This window comes from Glycine max, chromosome 20 (assembly GCF_000004515.6).
Source record: "Glycine max cultivar Williams 82 chromosome 20, Glycine_max_v4.0, whole genome shotgun sequence".
NCBI lineage: Eukaryota > Viridiplantae > Streptophyta > Magnoliopsida > Fabales > Fabaceae > Glycine > Glycine max.
In genome coordinates this window covers 14,005,542-14,022,889 of record NC_038256.2, presented here as the reverse complement: position 1 = coordinate 14,022,889, position 17,348 = coordinate 14,005,542, and positions in this window count along the sequence as shown.

Below are 17,348 nucleotides of genomic sequence, written 5' to 3'. Positions count from 1 at the left end.
ATTAAGATCATTTTTATTTTATTTTATTTATTTTTTCAAGGAAAGAATGCAATGAGCAATGCAACCAATGAAAAGCATGGATGTATGCGAATGATGTACAGTTAAAGTATTGCGAATTTTTACGCAGGATATGTGGTTGAATCAATTTAGATTTTCAACATGGTCCATGACATCTTTGTCAAGGTGAAACTGGAAGTAACAAGGACATCAATAATCCTAAATATGTTTGGCAGTAGACGAAGCAGTGATGTGACTCGATTCGTCTTTTGCCCCAATTTTGCAAGACGGTTACTTCCATATTTCAACTTGACTTGATGAACCTTTTTGTAAAAGCATGAGCTTGGTTCAACCCTATAATCCAAGGAATGGCAATTCTGATCGCCAATACTTCAACAACATCTCATAGGGATGAATGACTCGGGCATACTTTAAGCTATGCATGGAAAATGTAATTATGAAATTGAGATGCCCGAAGAAACACCATTTCCTAGTTAACCATGCATTAGGTACCATGTTCAATTATTTTTTAAAGTGAAACGGGTTTATGATCCCAACATGGTTGGCTCGTGGTGCCTAACACATGAAACTAAGAATGTAGTGTGAAGTTTCACGCTTCCCCCTTTTTTGTTTTTGTTTTGTAGAGGAAAACGCAAGGATGAGCAAACATGAAAACAAATGGTATGCAATTTTGCAGATCAACAAGTTTGTTGAACGCATATGCATGATGATGCCATGACACATGCAAAATGTGAGGCTGGAATATGATAACGGACAAATGCAGGATATGTCCATTATGATGTTATGAAGAGATGCTTATGCGATGCATGATATGAATGCATTTTACGGACACGAGAGCCCGGAAAATTATCTCTTCTTACTTGCGCATTTGGGGGCGCAGTGCCCCATGTGTACAATTAAGAAGGTGATATGGACCTTCCGGCTTCCCGTGACAAAGGACGAGACCAACATACAATGCATGCTAGAGATAAAATGTAGGAGTGATTTGATTTGCACAAGCTTTTTGGAGTAGAAACATGGGACCAACTCATTTTATTTCAAAAAAGAAGTCGTATCCAGTCAAGGTCTGAGAGACCATACAAGTTTCCTAACGATTTCTAATTATGTGGGCCATTAAGTCTATCATATGCTGACAATAGCCGAGAAGCCCATGAATCTCTTCGGGGGTGGAGTAGGTGTCTGCCATCGCCTTGGCCTTGGCTAACAAGCGGGGAAGTTCTTGACTCCCGTTCAAGGTAAGAGCAAACCGGTCCATCCACATGGTTGCCTCTTGGTGTAAAGAGTCGATCACCCTTCCTCTAGCCTCTTTTTCCGCATATACTTGAGCATACTCATCCGCGATTCTATGCTCGTGGGCCGTGGCTAGACCTAACTCTTCTTGGTACTTGGCGATGATAGCTAGCATGTTGGTCTCCGTCTAGCATAAATGCTGAGACAAGCTTCTTTTGGACCTTGAACAAGCAATTAACTCCTCTTTCAGAACCATGCTATGTGCTCGCGACTGGTCTCTTTCTTCCCTTCGCAACTTGAGTTCACTATTGCTACCCCATAGAGCTCCGCGAAATTGTTCCGGCCATACTCTTCCTTGCGAGCCCTCTTGGTCTCTTGTTCAAGGGCTCTTGCAGTAATTGCATTCTCTTCCCGTAACCCGGCACACTCCGTGTGTAGCGGCCAACTTGAACTTCTCCTTGGCATGTTTTGCCTTTCCTAACTCGCTTTTGAGAGTTTGGACTTCTTCGTCCTCTTCCGGTGCTTCAAAACTCTCTTCGCTGACGACTTTTAACTTGGCGAGCCAATCTAAACCTCGTATATGAACTTTCAGCCATTCGTGGTACCCACCAATGATGCCATTACGAATGCCTCTAAGCTCTTGATCTTTCCTTAACGGGGTTTCCCATGCCTTATGGATTCTTTGTATAGTCTTGGAACTTTGTGCGCCGAGATCCCTCACAAGGAAAGGAGACATGCTTTCTTCCGTCGGTGCTCCCCTCATGGGGTACCCTAGTTGTCTTATAGCGAGCGCGGGATTGTAGTTAATACAACCCCTCATTCCTACCAGCGGAATGTTTGGGTATCCTCCACATGAGAAAAGGACTCCTTCTTTTCCTTCCTTCCATCGGGGGAACCAACTGATTGTTCTACCTCCTATCCCGGCCAAGAGCTGGTCCCAATCTATTCTCCTCTTTTCAGTGCACGAGCGATGGCTCAGGAGCGGACATGGATGTCTTGTGTCTTGTCGGAACAAGTGCGAAACCAACCAAACACAGAGGGCGGGTAAGCAACAGATGATCCGTGCGCTACTCTTTTCGCACCTTCGGTCAAATGTGTCCAATAGATCTGCCAAGACAGCTACCACCGGACTTTCCTTGCTATGGTGGTAGGCAAGGAAAGCGTCGATTGCTGCTAGGTCTACCAAACCATCCACGTTTGGAAAGAGGACGACTCCAAAAATTAGCAAAGCTAACACATCCATAAACGGGACCCAGTCTCCTTGATTGGCCATACCCCTCGCCTTGTCTTCTAGGTACCTCTGTGGTAGGCCCGCTATGCCGTTCCGAGTCTGTTTTATGCGGTCCAAACCTCTTGCTGAATCCTTGACCACAGTTGCAATTCTGCTCAAAGAGGGGAGACACCCGGAGGAAAGGTATGGTTTTCTTCCCCCGAGAGGACACCCTAGAATTTCCTCAAATTCTTCAATGGTTGGTACCAATTGGAAGTCTCCGAATGTGAAGCATCTCAAAGGCTGGTCGTAGTATTGGGTAAGTGATACAATGGCTTCTATGGACACCTCTGCTATGGTTAACTCTAAGATCTTTCCGTAAGTCTTGCGGAAGGCTTGCATTTGGAGGGGTTCCATCAACCGCCCTAATTCCTTGATGCTGGTGGTATCTAGGCTTTTGACCTTGACTTGGTAGAACCTCTTGCCGGTTTGATTTGTTCCCATGCTTACTAAAGTGAGACAAAAGCTGGTGCAAATCAAAACTCCGATATCTCATGGGTGGGATGGATGAATGCATGATGGAATGCATATGACACAGATGCAATCTAGGAATGCGGGGGTCCGGGGAATTTGTCCCCTTCTTAGATACGACGTCTAGGGGTAGCAAAATGCCCCAACGCACGTTTTTAAGAAGGCGACACGGACCCTCCGTTGGTTTGTTTACAGTAGGGATCAAGACAGAACCCATATGCAATGCCTATGCAAAAGACACAATGCGGGAATGTACACAGTATGACAATATTTACCGAACATAAGCAAAAGGGTATATGATACTCATGCATGGCAGTGTGAAAAATGGCACGCAGCGTGTTTGCTCCGTGCCCCTATTTAAGGGACCTATAAGGGAAAAAGCTAACTAGGCTTTTAGTAATAACCCCCAAGGTAGTCATATCTCTCTTGATGGTTTCTAGAGGTATCATCCCCTTCGAAGAACATATTGCAGCAGTAGGGACTACTAGCAACAATAAGTTTTCAAAGAGAAAAGCTCTAGATGAGGGTTCACTGTAACCAAGCAAGTCGGAGACCTAGCATGATCACAGATTCACCTCCACTCCTTATGTTCCCATGAACCCGGGTATAGGGCCCTTTTTCATTCACAGTGTGTGCAAATAGTGTTAGTGTTTGTGTGCATCAAATGAATAAATATTTACCTCATGCATACATTCTAAAACGCACTAAAAGCAACAAATAGTTTATATACACAAGAACATAAGACAAATAAAGGGAAACCAACAAAGGAGAAAGTCATGATAAAACATTGCACAAGATTAAATGGCCTAACTCTCTAAAAAACAGTCCCCAGTGGAGTCGCCAACTGTCGCAACCTACCATTCGGCGGGAGGGCGACGCGTGACTCGCGGGATGCGTGTTCCTCGAAAGGAATACGCGCGGAGTCGCCACCAACGTTTATTTGAGGAAAACGTCGGAAAAACCGGAAAAGACGCGATCTACGAACTTTTTAAGTGAAAGGTTCGGGAGTTGTATTTACGCACGGGGAAGGTATTAGCACCCCACACGTCCGCCCCAAGGGACGGCAACCTTTAATTGAATGTGCAAACATGACTTTGATTTTTTATGTTCCCTTTTTATGTCTCTATATCCTTTATACCCTTTTTATATTTTTCCTTTTTTGTGGTCGACAAGGGTGTTTCCCTTTGCTCCTACGTATTCCTCAATTTGCGATGAGGAAATCAGACCTACGTAGTTCTTTTAAAAGCGGTAAAGTTACATGTTGATTTTATGCTTTTGAACGGTCCATGTTAACCGATAAAAGCAAAGAGGACCGTTTAAGGCGTTGGACCTTAAAACGGTTTTTAGTGATTTTCGGACAAAACTTGATTTGTGAGTCTATTTTAGTCTTAGTTTCACTTTGGTTATTAATCAATTCATTCAAGGAAACTTCCAAAGAAAAACGTCCGATTGATTTTTTTAATTTATTTTATTCAAAGATATTTTGTTTATTTTATTATTATTTTTCAAGATATTTTGATTATTTTATTATTATTTTACTTTTTTTGTTTAACCGAGGTTATAGCGTGAACGATCGGTTAGATTTCATTTTAAAAGTGATTAAATGAGATTACAACACAAATGATCGGTTGAAATTCATTTTATCATTTATTAGGTGAGAAAACGGCTTAAATAAACGGTAAAAGCGCGTTAAAGACGGAAGAAAAGAAATCGAAAATGAACGAAATAAAGAGGAAAGCTTAAAAAAACAAGAAATGAATTAAAAGTCTCGGATTCGAAAACTTACCCGTTGAAGAACGAAGAACGAATGAAGAACGATGAAGAACGGACGAAAACCTTCACGGATTTGCTTACGGAAACATCTCGGAAGCGTTACGGAAGCACCTCGGCTTGGATTTTCTTCACGGAAACAATTTTTTTCACCCAAAACAGCTAAAATACATAGCCAGGGGGCTGAGGGATCCTTAGAACAGCCCCCTTCAGCCTTTTTGTAGGAAAAAGGGGGAGGAGGTTGCCGCCCAGCTCGCCCAGGCGACCTTAGCTCGCCCAGGCGAGCTGGGTTGCTTCCTCCAGAAGCAACCCAGCTTCAAAAAACGTTCTGGAAGGCCCAATTCAAAATTTCGAAATTGCTATTTGCACCCCCCAATTTTGATAAGTTCACCCCCCCTCTTTCGTAATTTACGGAAAAGTTACGGAAGCCTTACGGAAGCATATAGGACTTGATTTTCTTCTTTTTTTCTCTTCCGTCTCACCCGTATTAAGTTAATTATGCTTATTTAGAGTTATGGGAATTTTACGGAAGCATTACGGGTGTCCCGGAAGCCCCGGAATCCCATTTTTCAACAAAACGGGGGGTGTGGTGGCCATCTAGCTCGCCCAGGCGAGCTCAGCTCGCCCAGGCGAGCTAGGTTACTTCAATCTTAAGCAAGAAATTGCCCAGAAACCTCTAGAAGGGCCCAGATTCGAAAATTACTGTTTGCACCCCCCATTTTACTAAATACACCCCCTTTGGCTTTTTTTGGTGATTCTTTTTTCGTAAAGTTACGGAAACTTACGAATTTCGTAACGATACTTGTTTTCTTTCCGTAATGTTACGGAACCTTGCGGATTACATAATCATCCCCTTTTTGACTTACGGAATGTTACGGAACCTCACTTAATTATGCAACGATGCTTCCATTTGATTTCCGATGTGTCACGGAAACTTACGGATTGTGCATCAACATTTTTTTGGTTTTTCGGCATGTCCTGGAATTTCATAAATTGCCTAATGATGGGTGCCAAGCACCTCACAAGGACCAAAGAATGGTCGCATGTCATCAAGCAAAGGTCCCCGGACGAAATTAGGGTATGACAGAGACTTATTGAGAAGAACTCCCACCCATGGATTCTCCGAGCCAATCCAACTAAATATGTTCATAGATGGGCTGAGACCACAAACCAAGCAATTACTAGATGCTTCTACTGGGGAAAAATAAAGCTGAAAACCCCAGAAGAAGCAACTGACCTCATAGAGAACATGTCAGCCAGTGATCATGCCATCCTGAGAGGCAGAACCTATCAACCCACAAAGAAGAGCCTATTGGAGCTAACATCACACGATGCTTTGTTGGCACAAAACAAGTTGTTATCTAAGTGTCATACCCTAATTTCGTCCGGGGATTATTATTTGATGATATACAACCTTTGATTGGCCGCTTCGAGACACTTGGCATCCTTTGTTGCACAATGAATGAAGTCCCGAGACGTGTCAAAAATCAAAAGGAAGCAGGCTTGCGCAATCCGTGAAATTCCGTAATGTGGCGGAAATCGAAAAGAGGTGTTTTTGCGCAATCCGTAAGTTTTTCGTAACTTCTTCGAAAGCTAAAAAAAGAGTAAATACATAATCCGTGAGGATTCGTAACCTTGCGGAAGAAAAATAAGTATCGTTACGAAATTCGTGAAGTTTCGTAACGTTACGGTAAAAGGGGGTACAAATAGCAATCTGGCCCACTTGGCCTTCCAGATCCTTCCTCCAGAAGGCTGTTGCTTCTGGAGGAAGCAACCTTGCTCGCCTGGGCGAGCTGGGTGGCAAGCTCCTCCCCTATTTTGCTATAAATAGGGGGAGGAGTGAAGAAGAAAAGGTTCAGCCTTCTTGGCACTTCTCCCTCTCTCGAAATTGCTGAGGAAAATTGTTTCCATGAAGAAAATCCAAGCCGAGGCACTTCCGTAACGTTTCCGTGAGTAATTACGCGAAGATTCTCGACCGTTCTTCAACATTCATCGTTCGTTCTTCGTTTTCTTCAGTGTTCAACGGGTAAGTACCTCAAACCGAGCTTTTCAATTCATTCTATGTACCCGTGGTGGTCCACATTTTGTTTCATGTATTTTTTTTCTCATTTTCATTTGCTTTTTATACCCCCTTTTGACGTGCTTAAGCCATTTATTTAAGTCATTTCTCGCTTAATCTAAAAATAAAATAAATTTCCACCGATTGTTTGAATTGTATCATCCGTTAATTTCGGTTAAAATGAATTCCGACTGTTCGGTCGTGCCGTAACCACGTTGGAAATAAAAAAACGAGGTAAAATAATAATATAATAATAAAAAAATGTCTTTTAATAAAATAAAATAAAATAAAGCGAAAAATCAATCAGACATTTTCTCTTTGGGATTTCTCATTCTTAATTGAAATTGACTAATAACTAAAGTGAAACTAAGGCTAAAATCAAACTCGCCTAGTCAAGCTCGTCCACAAAAATAGGTTTTTGAAAGTTTATCATTTCAGTTTCTTACAAGTAAAATGGATCATTTTTAAGGTCCAACGCCTTAAAATGATCACCTTTCAAAGTAAAAGAATCACTTGATTCACGCATAAAAAAGAACTACGTAGGTCTGATTTCCTCTTCGATGGAGGGTACGTAGGAGCAAGAGCCCCGCTTTTGTCGACCTCAAAAAATAAAAAGAAATAAAGTTAAGGTAACACAATTTCCACAATTCTAAAAAATAGGCTGTTGTCCTTTGAGACAAACGTGAGAGGTGCTAATACCTTACTCAAGCGTAAATACAACTCCCGAACTTAGAATTTTCATTTTGACCGGTTTCCTTCGATTTTCCCGACGTTTCCACAAATAAACGTTGGTGGCGACTCTGCGCATCTTTCCTCCTTTGGAAAGCGCACCCGTGAGCCTCGCCCTCGCTCCCCCGCGAAGGGCATGTTGTGACAGTTGGCGACTCCACTGGGGACTTTTTGTGAGTTAGGCCTATTTTAAAGAATTGTGGAATTGTGAAACTTTGTGTGTGCCTTTTTCGAACTGTGTAAAATGTAAATAACTGTTGTCTATTTCGCATTCTTTACACTGCATTCTAAGCACCCACGGGTTTGAGTAAAAAAGGGGCCCTACACCCGGGTTCATGGGAATTTAAGGAGTGGAGGTGAATCTATCATCATGCTAGGTCTCCGACTTGCTTGATAATAGTGAAACCTCGTCTAGAGCTTTCTCTCTTTATAATGTGTTGTCACTGGTATTACATACCGCCACAATATTATTATCTTGAGTGATGATACCTCTAGAAAATAGCCGTGTGGGTTATGAATTGTTGGGGAGTAGTTATTAGAGGCCCCTAGATATTGTCCTATAGGTTCCCAAATAGGGGCAAAGAGCAAACATGCTCCGTGCCATTTGTTCTCATGCATCTTTTGATAAATAGCACTAGTTTATAGTTTTGCTAGTGATGTTTGGTTTCTTCAGAGTAATGCGTAACCTTTTTAATATTACGTTGAGGCACCATCATGCCCTAAACGTAGCATTAAAATTGGATCTCTGCAGTCTCGTATGTGTAAATTACCCATTTGTGTTGTTTTCTTTCCGTTTCATGCATGCGCATCTGCATCATACCATCACACATGCGTTGTATGTGGGTCTCATCTTTTGTCGTGGGAAGTCGGAAGATCCATATCGTCCTCTTAACTACACACATGGGGCGCTGTGCCCCCAAAGGCGCAAGTAAGGAGGGATGATTTTCCGGGCTCTCGTGTCCGTAAATGCATTCATATCATGCATCGCATAAACATCTCTTCAACATCATAATGAACATATCGTTCCTACATTTGTTCGTTATCATATTCCAGCATCGCATTTTGCATGAGTCATTGCATCATCATGCATATGTGTTCAACAAACTTTTTTGATCTACAAATTGCATACTAATTGTTTTCATGTTTGCTCAGGCGTGACCCTTGCGTTTTCCCCTGCAAGACAAAAACAAAAAAGGCGGCATGAAAATTCATGATGCATTCTTAGTTGCATGTGTTAGGTACCATGAGCCAACCATGTTGGGATCATAAACCCATTTCTAAAATTAAAAAAAAAACACAAACAACAAAACAAAATGATTGAGCATGGTACCTAATGCATTGGTAATTAAGAAAGGATGTCTCTTCGAGCATCTCAATCTCATAATTACATTTTCCATGCATAGCATGTGTATTCTCGAGTCTTTCATCCCTATGAAATGTTGATGAAGTATTGGCGATCAAAATTGCCATTTCCTGGGTTATGGGGTTGAACCAAGCTCGTGCTTTTACGAAAAAGTTCATCAAATCAAGTTGAAGCATGGAAGTAACCATCTTGCAAAAAATTGGGGCAGAAGATGGATCGGGTTACATCGCTGCTTCGTCTACTGCCAAACACATCTAGGACTGTTAATGTCCTTGTTACTTCCAGTTTCAACTTGACAAAGATGTCATTGGACCATGTTGAAAATCTAAATTGATTCAACCTCATATCCTGCGTAAAATTCGCAATACTTCAACTGTGCATCATTCGCATACATCCATGTTATTCATTGGTTGCATTGCTCATTGCATTCTTTCCTTGAAAAAGAAAAACTTAATCGTTGTTATAAAAAAGAAAAAAAAACATGCTTTACGGTGCCCTCACCGAACCTCAACTGAGCTAGAGTAATGGGTGAAGTAGAGGAGGTACAAGAGAAGATGAAGGCCGACATGGAGGCCATGAAAGAGCAAATGGCCGCAATGATGGAGGCCATGATGAGCATGAAGAAGATAATGGAAGCCAATGCGGTTGCAGTTGCCGCTACCAGCATTGTTGCTAAGGTGAACCCGAAGTCCCCATCGGGCCTCAACCAAATGAATCATCCAACCTCAGCTATGGTAGGCAAAGATTTGGGAAGTATGGGCGGCCCCCATTATGCACAAAGTCAAAACAAGCATGCCTTCTCGCCATATGGCTTGCCTCTCAACTATACGCCACCCAATGTGGCGTACACTCCCGATAAGAATGTCAATAACTCCACTCCTATACCCATTGAGAGCCAGCAACCCCAAACTGATCATGCACATGTCTCCTAAACCGTGGGGGAGACACATGAAATTCCCCATCACAATCTAGCCGACTTCGAGAAACTGATGAAGCAGTTGGTGGTATACCCCTACAAAACCCTTTGGAGGGCCCTCAGTATCATCCACAACTACACCTCTTGCATTCCACGACAAGTAAAAACCCTCATGCTATGGCAGAAATGGGAAAGTTGGATCATCTAGAGGAAAGGCTCAGGGCCATTGAAGGAGGTGAAGATTATTCCTTTGCTAACCTAGAAGAGTTGTTCCTAGAACCCAATATCATCACCCCTCCCAAGTTCAAGGTGCTGGACTTTGACAAGTACAAGGGGACTACTTGCCCCAAGAACCATCTAAAGATGCATTATCGGAAGATGGGGGCATGCGCAAAAGATGAGGAATTACTGATACATTCCTTCCAAGAAAGTCTTACTGGGGTAGCTGTTACCTGGTACACTAACTTGGAACCTTCCTGAGTCCATTCTTGGAAGGACCTAGTGGTTGCCTTCGTTAGGCAGTGTCAGTATAATGTCTTCGGATAGGATGCAACTACAGAACATGTGCAAAAAGAGGGCACAAATCTTTCAAAGGATACGTCCAAAGGTGGAGAGACTTGGCAGCTCAAGTAGCACCTCAATGACAGAGAAAAACAATGATGACAATAATAGTAGACGCATTACCAGTATTCTACTATGAAAAGATGGTGGGCTACACACCTTCAAGCTTTGATGATATGGTCTTCACCGACGAAAGGATCAAAGTGGGTCTGAAAAGAGGCAAATCTGATCATCTTGCTTTGATAAATGCAAAAAAAAAAGCTGGGGCAAATAAAGAGGGTGAGGATGAAGGAAAAGCCCGTGCTGTGACTGCCATTCCTATACAGCCAAGTTTCCCACCAACCCAACAATGTCATTACTCAGCCAATAACCAACCTTCTCCTTAACCACCGCCCAGTTATCCACAAAGGCCATCCCTAAAACAACCACAAATTCTACCTACCGCACTTCCAATGACAAACACCACCTTTAGCATAAACCAAAACACCAACCAAGAAATGAATTTTGCAGCGAGAAAGCCTGTAGAATTCACCCCAATTCCAGTGTCCTATGTTGACTTGCTCCCATATCTACTTGATAATTCAATGGTAGCCATAACCCCAACCAAGGTTCATCAACCTCCATTTCTCTGAGAATACGACTCGAACGCAACATGTGCTTGTCACGGAGAAGCCCTGGGGCATTCCATTGAGCATTGTAGGGCTCTAAAGCGTAAGGTGCAAGGTCTAATTGATGCGGGCTGGCTGAAATTTGAGGAGAATCACGTGTAAATCCTGACATTGACAAGAGATGCCGCACATGGGGCAATTTTGAAAGCTGTTGTTAGATGTCTCTAATGACTCATCAGGATTTTCAAGTTTGTACCATTATTGTAAACCACAGTTACAATGTTAAATGAAATGGATGAAGTTGATATCTTTGTCCCTCATCCTCTCACAAACGCATCTTTGCTTATTCAACTTTCACCGGAATGTGTGTGCAAGCCATTGGTCTGTTTGCTCAAGCGACCTGTGCTCCTGAGTTTGGACTTCCAAGACCGTTCAATCAGAGATTACTCATCTTGCACGTTGTTGGGGGCACCGTAAAACAACGAGTAAAGTTCAAAACAAATAAATTTCAAAATAAAAAAAAAAGTGGTCAAAAAGAAAAAAAGCATTTGATTGACTGTGTTTGCAAGACGTTCATGTGATCTCATTTTATCATTCCGGAAAGTTTGTCTTTTTAGAGAGAAGTGAGTTATCAAGAATAGGATGTTGGACAAATGGCCTCAGTTCACTTAAGAAAAATGGGGGTTGAAGACTATTCCCCAATTAAACTTTCACTCTCTCTTTTCGGATTAACAATGCACACAGGGACAACCCTTCCCTTGTGTTCAAGAATCCCCTACAACAAGAGACCCACGGTCTCTTAATCCCTTTTCAGAAATAAGAAGAAGAGAAGAATAAATCTCTCTTAAAAGAGATGGATTGTAAAATGAAGATCAATAAAAAATTCCTTATTAAATATGCAAGTGGTTGACCAAGGAATCTTTTGTAGACAAAGGATCAAGCTGAATGTTTTGATGATGCCAAAGGTTACATGAATCATATGCTTCTCAAAGATTTACTCAAGACAAAGCAATTAGAGATATTCAAGATGGATAATCAAGACAGTCTATAGAGTCTTAGAAAGGATATTAAATAGGAAGGGAATTCCAATTGAAATCGCAAAAGGTTTGGCCAAGAATTTTAAGTCTTTATCAACAAATTTACTCTCTGGTAATCGATTACCAGTGGCCAAAAACTGATTTACAACAGCTATTAAAATTTGAATTCAAAATTTGCATTGTGTAATCGATTACACATATATGGTAATCGATTACCAGCAGTTTCTGAATGTTTTAATTCAAATTTTAAAGAGTGTAATCGATTACACACTTATTGTAATCGATTACCAGAGGAGTTTTTCAGAAAACATTCTCAACAGTCACATCTTTTTATGAGGTTATTGAATGGCTATCATAGGCCTATATATGTGTGACTTGAGACACGATTTTGACAGAGTTTTTCAGAACAAAAAGTGTTTATCCTCTCAGAGAGCAAATTCATTTTATCCTCTTAAGAATTCCTTGGCCAATTCAATTGCAATTCATTAAGGAATTATTTGAACGCTCAATCTGTAAAATCTATCTCTTTCTAGAGAGATTCATTCTTCTTCTTCTACTCATTCTCTAAGGGATTAAGAGACTGTGGGTCTCTTGTTGTAAAGGAATTCTAAACACAAAGGAAGGATTGTCCTTGTGTGTTTAGAACTTGTAAAAGGAATTTACAAGATAGTGGAACTCTCAAGCGGGTTGCTTGGGGACTGGACGTAGGCACAAGGGTGTGGCCGAACCAGTATAAATCTGAGTTTGCACTTTCTCTTCCCTTAATCTCCTTTGTTTATTATTCTTTACATTCATATTCAAATTGTTTTATTTGAATTAATATTTAAGAAGTTCATTGTTAAGGGAATCTATAACTTGAAAAGAAAGTGAAATAAATTTTTAATTGGGGAAGTAGTTTGGAATATCTTAATTCAACCGAAGCTCTCGACATTGAACAACGGAAGGTCTCGAGAAATTTAAATAGGATAAAACATTTCAGTTCAGAAAAACTCTTAATCTTTTAAGAGGATAAAACTTTTTGGGCAATGAAAACTCCCTTTAAGTTCGTGTTTCCAAGTCACCTTTGATGGTCATTCATAAAAAATTTGAATAGGTGTGACTCTAGGCAATTATTTTCTGAAAATCCCCTCTGGTAATCAATTACACATTATAAATTTTGAATTCAAATTTCTAGTGACTGTGATAAACATTTTCAACTGCCGGTAATTGATTACCATAGAGAAAATCTCAATTTGAAATGATAGAATTCTTTGGTCAAACCTTTTGTATTTTCAATTTGGAAACTTCTTCCTAAAGATTCTAGAGATCAACTTGATCATATATCTTGATTTTCTTGGATTCTTGTCTTGAGTAAAACTTAGAAGCACTTGATCCTTTAGCATCATCAAGACATCAAAACATCTTGCTTCTACATAGGAGTCATTTGACTTAATCCATCAACTGAAAGATCCTTCAACTATTTCTCGTCCTTGGAAAATTCTTTTTGCAAGAATCAACTGCATCTTTCATTCTTCCTCACTACGAGGTTGTTAAAACAAGACAACAATTGGTACCTCTAAGCCCTACACTGGGGCAATGAAAGGCCCTATGCATAAACCTCAAACGAACCTAGGGGCAGATTAGAAGTTCTCACCCAATAGGTTCCTTGCTACAAGGTCATGAGGATAGACAACGATTGTACCTCAAAGCCTTACACTGGGGCAATGAAAGGCACCATGCAAAAACCTCAAGCGAACCTAGGGGCAGATTAGAAGTTTTCACCCAATAGGTTCCCAGCTACAAGGTCATGACAAAAGATAAAAATTGGTACCTCAAAGCCTTACACTGAGGCAATGAGGGGCATCGTGCATGAGCCTTAAGTGAACATAGGGGCAGATCAAAAGTTCTCACCCATCGATGTTTTTAAACAAAAAAAAAGGGGAGACAAGCCCTGGAAGTTCAATAGATTGATTAAATGTCAAACGGCTCCATTGTCGTCACTCCAAAATGGTCAAGTGACTAAATCAAACAGAATATACACTCTGAGGGAGTTCCCGGAGAGATTTGTAAAAGATAGGATAAGGTTGCATGAATTATCACCTTTTTCAAAAGGACAGTTGTCGCAACCTACCCTTCGGCGGGAGTGCGACGCGTGACTCGCGGGATGCGTGTTCCACGAAAGGAATACGCGCGGACTCGCCACCAACGTTTATTTGAGGAAAACGTCGAAAAAACCGGAAAAGACGCGATCTACGAACTTTTAAGTGAAAGGTTCGGGAGTTGTATTTATGCACGGGGAAGGTGTTAGCACCCCACACGTCCGTCACAAGGGGCGGCAGCCTTTAATCGAATGTGCAAACATGACTTTGATTTTTATGTTCCCTTTTATGTCCTTATATCCTTTATACCCTTTTTATATTTTTTCTCTTTTTGTGGTCGACAAGGGTGTTTCCCTTTACTCCTACGTATTCCTCAATTGCGATGAGGAAATCAGACCTACGTAGTTCTTTTTTTTATCAAGTGATTCTTTTTTACTTAAGAGGTGATCATTTTAAGGCGTTGGACCTTAAAAATGACCCATTTTACTTAATAAGAAATTGAAATGACAAACTTCAAAAACCTATTTTTATGGACGAGCTTGACTAGGCGAGTTGATTTTAGCCTTAGTTTCACTTTAGTTATTAGTCAATTCGATTAAGAATGAGAAATCCCAAAGAGAAAACGTCCAATTGATTTTTCGCTTTATTTTACTAAAAGGTATTTTTTTATTATTATATTATTATTTTACCTCTTTTTGATTTCCAACGTGGTTACGGCACGACCGAACGGTCGGAATTCATTTTAACCGAAGTTAACGGATAATACAAACGATCGGTGGAAATTTATTTTATTTTTAGGTTAAGCGAGAAATGACTTAAATAAAATGGCTTAAGCACGTCAAAAGGGGGTATAAAAAGTAAATGAAACGAGAATAAAAATACACGAAACACAATGTGGACCACCACGGGTACATAGAATGAATCGAAAAGCTTGGTTCGAGGTACTTACCCGTTGAAGATCGAAGAACGATGAAGAACGAATGAAGAACGTCGAAGAACGGTCGAAACCTTTGCGAAATTCCTCACGGAAACGTTACGAAAACATTTCGGAAGCGCCTCGGCTTAGATTTTCTTCACGGAAACAATTTTTCCAAGCAAATTCGAAAGAGAGAGAAGTGCCTAAGGGGCTGAACCCTTTTTCACTTCACTTCTCCCCCTATTTATAGAAAATTGGGGGAGAAGCTTGCCACCCAGCTCGCCCAGGCGAGCAGGGTTGCTTCCTCCAGAAGCAACAGCCTTCTGGAGGAATCTTTTGGAAGGCCCAAGTGGGCCTGGTTGCTATTTGCACCCCCATTTTTACTAAGTACACCCCCTGCCTTTTTTTTTGGTGATTCTTTTTTCGTAAAGTTACGAAAACTTACGAATTTCGTAACGATACTTGTTTTCTTTCCGTAATGTTACGGAACCTTGTGGATTACATAATCATCCCCTTTTTGACTTACGGAATGTTACGGAACCTCACTAATTGTGCAACGATGCTTCCATTTGATTTCCGGTGTGTCACGGAAACTTACGGATTGTGCATCAATATTTTCTTTTGTTTTCCGGCATGTCTCGGAATTTCACAAATTGCCTAATGATGGGTGCCAAGCACCTCACAAGGACCAAACAAAAGTTGCATGTCATCAAGCAAAAGTCCCCGGACGAAATTAGGGTATGACAACAGTCAATCTGTGTTTTCCAAAAAAAATTAAATCAAAATCAAAATCACGAAATAGGGAAAGAATGTCATGAACATTGTACAACTTTCCATTGCATTGCATTGTTTCATGTGCGGTCAGCATTACCAAATTTCACAACAAAGGTTGCATGCGTCTGCATCCCTAAAAATCATGTTAACTGCATAGAGTTCCTACATCTCGTGTCCAATATTTTTGGATGACCTGCCTTCTCGATGAGTCGATCTCTTCCTTTCTCATAAAGGTGGACCCTTGGGTACTAGTACCTATCACCTTTAGAGGACTATATGTCCTCGCCTGCAGAGGGCTGCACGCCCTCGCCTTTAGAGGGCTACGCGTCCTCGTTTTCAGTGTGCTCCATATCCACACCTTAAGAGAATATAAGGTCCTTTGCCCTTAGATGCTTAACCGAGACTTGCGCTCCCGGTTAAGGGGCCAGTAGTTTCCTTTTATCAGTTCTTGGGCCACCCCCTGATATTAGAGGGCGACCAACTGTGCGAGCACATCCATAGAGGGAGGCTATCACGCATCTACTATGCATACCGGGGCAAGATTTCACCCGTGCCGCTGCAAAAAGACGAGTGTGGATCATGCGCACCAACATGACCACCCTGACGTGGATGACGTTGCTATTTAGCAACATTCTGCCCGGCGACCACAATGCCAATCTCCCCCTGCAGATGTATCGGTTGGTCTGTGCCGTCATGACATAGGTAAGTATGCACATGGTTCAATTGATTTCTAATGTCATCTATTGTTTGTAGGGATCGCGCCCACAAGATTCCCAGTGGGCCCGAAGAAGTCCAACAGGGCCCTGGGGTTTCCAGCTCTGGTTACGGGCCTCTATCAGTCCTACAGGGTGCCCGTTCCCCCAGCGAGGTCATGCCATCGTGACATAGGTAAGTATACAGATGGTTCAACTGATTTCTGATACCATCTATTGTTTGCAGGAATCGCACCCACAAAGACACCCAGTGGACCTGGAGAAGTCCAACAGGGCCCTGGGGTTTCCAGCTTTGGTTACGGGCCTCTGTAGTCCTACAGGGTGCCCGTTCCCCCCGGCAAGGTCACGTCATCATAGGTAAGTATGCACATCGCTCGACTGATTTCTGATTTCATCTATTGTTTGCAGGGATCGCGCCTGCAAGACACCCAGTGGACCCGAAGAAGTCCAACAGGGTCTTGGAGTTGTCAAGCTCTAATTACGGGTCTCTGTCAGTTCTTCGTAGTGCTTGTCACCTTCGACAAGGGCATCAGGCCCCCTACTAATCGAGATTTCATCAAGAAGTACTGCGTCTCCAGGCAGGCGCAGGGCGAAACGCCACAGCAGCCTGGGGATGGCCAGTAGCGGGCAACAGACGCACCACCATCACCTCTAGAGTTCACCTCAGCTCATCCACAAAAAGGTTAGAGTGTTGCTTACGACTCATGGCCGACCAATAGGCGACCAAGTCCAAAGTCAAAGGTAAGGAAAGTACTAGGTCTGTGACCGACAAGCCATGACGCGTCCAGCTCAAGACGTTAAAGAAGCGCTACTAGGAGGCAACCTAGTACCTTTT